The sequence below is a fragment of the Elephantulus edwardii genome, unplaced genomic scaffold (genome assembly GCF_000299155.1).
Source record: "Elephantulus edwardii isolate Elephantulus edwardi_28Jun2011 unplaced genomic scaffold, EleEdw1.0 scaffold00115, whole genome shotgun sequence".
Classification (NCBI taxonomy): Eukaryota; Metazoa; Chordata; class Mammalia; order Macroscelidea; family Macroscelididae; genus Elephantulus; species Elephantulus edwardii.
This window is the reverse complement of record NW_006399865.1, coordinates 6,937,463-6,939,605: the sequence shown is the minus strand read 5'-3', so window position 1 is coordinate 6,939,605 and position 2,143 is coordinate 6,937,463.

Genomic DNA, 2,143 nt, shown 5'->3' with positions numbered 1-2,143 from the left:
TTATGTGCCGTCGAGTCACTTGCGACTCATAGCGACCATATGTACAACAGTCCTAAACTTTGTTCTGTCCTGTGCCAATCGCACCATCTCTGACACACCCACCCCGATTACCCCCATCACTGAATCAATCCACCTCATAGAGGGCCTTGCCCTCCTGCGCTGTCCCTCCACCCTCCCAAGCATGATGTCCCCCTTCAACGTCCGGTCCCTCCTTACAACATGCCCAAAGTATGTTAGACAGAGCCTCAGAATCCTTGCCTCCAAGGAGCCTCCTGGTTTGACCCTTTCCAGGATGACTCTGTTTTCCTAGCAGTTATTTCCAAATACTTTATCCCAGTCTGCGGTTTCCCCTTTGTTACTCTGTCGGAGAAGCTTTTGGATGTGCATAGGAATTTGAGTTTTAGAAGGTCCCATTAATCTATTTTATCCTCTCCTGGTTGTAGGTTTTTCAAGATTCTTGGAAGACTGTCCATGCTGTGGATTAGGACTTCTAGGGTTATTCCAATCTTTTCTCTAATAAAGTTTTATAGTCCTTGATTTTAGTCCTAGGTCCTTGATCCACTTTGAGATGGTTTTTGTGTATGATGTGAGGTGTGGGTCTTGTTGAGTTTTCTGCAGATGGTTTTCCAATTTTGCCAACACCATTTGTTGTTCCCCCACTTAGCTGATTTAATCTCCTTGACAAAAATCAGTCAATCACAGGTAAATGGGCTGATTTCTGAGTTCTCAATACCACGCTGTCTTGACCACCATGGCAGTGCAGTAGGATTTGAAATCAGGGAGTGAGGTGCGCTCTTCCTTGTTTCTCTTTTTAAAGAGTGCTTTGCTTATTCGGAGTATTTTTCCATCCCAAATGAAAATGGAGATTGCCTTTTCCATCTTGTTTAAGAATGGAATTGGTATTTGTATTGGGATTGCATAGAACATGTAGATTGCCTTTGGTAGGAACATCATTTTCACAATACTGAGCCTTCCTATCCATGAGCAAGGTATATTCTTCCATTTCTCCAGGTCTCTTTTTGTTTCCTGCAGTAATGTTTTATGATTTCCTTTGAACAGATTCTTTGTGTTTCTAGTTAGATTTACTCCCAACTACTTAATCATGTGACTAGCTATTGTGATGGGTATTGTTTTTCTTAGTTCTAGTCCTTTAGTCTCTTTGTCACTGTAGAGAAATCCAATTGATTTTTCTATGTTTATCCTGCTACCTTGCTGAATGGTCAACTATGCCCAGTAGTTTTCTTGCTGATTCTTTAAGGGTTTTCTAAGTATACTGTTACAGCATGTGCAAATAGAGATAATTTTACCTCCTCTTTGCCAATTTGGATACCTCTTATTTCCTTCTTTTGTCTTACTGCTATTGCTAAGATTTCCAATACAATAGTGAATAGGACAGGTGATAGTGGGCATCCTTGCCTAGCTCCTGTTCTCAAGGGGAATATCTTTAACTTCTCTCCATTGAGGACAATGTTGGCTCTCAGGTTTGACTATGTTGAGGAAATTCCCTTCTATTCCTATTTTGTTGACTGTTTTAATCAGGAAAGGGTGTTTGATTTTGTTAAAGGCCTTTTCTGCATCAATTAATAGGATCATGTGGTTCTCATTCTTTGCTTTTTTAATGTGATGAATTACACTGATTGTTTTTCCTTATATTGAACCATCTTTGCATACATGTTATGAATCCCACTTGGTCATGATGAATTTTATTTTTTTTATATATTGTTGGATTCTATTGGTCAGGATTTCATTCAGGATTTTTTCATCTATGGTCATGAAAGATAGTTTTCTATTTTGGTGGTGTCTTTAGCTAGCTTTGATATCAAGGATATGTTTGCTTCCTAGAATGAGTCTGGGAGAATTCCATCATTTTCTATTTTCTGAAATAGTTTATGTGGAATTGGTGACAGTTTTTCTCTGAATGTTTGATAAAACTCACTTGTAAAACCATATATGGTCCAGGGCTTTATTTGGCTGGAAGTTTTATTACCTTTTCAATTTCTTCTTTTGTAATGGGTCAGACCGCTCAGGTGTTCAATTTTGGTTTGTGTCAGTTTAGGTAGGTTGTGTTTGTCTAAGTATTTGTCCATTTCTTCTAGGTTTTCAATTTTTTTAGTATAGTTTTTCATAATACTCCATTGTTAGC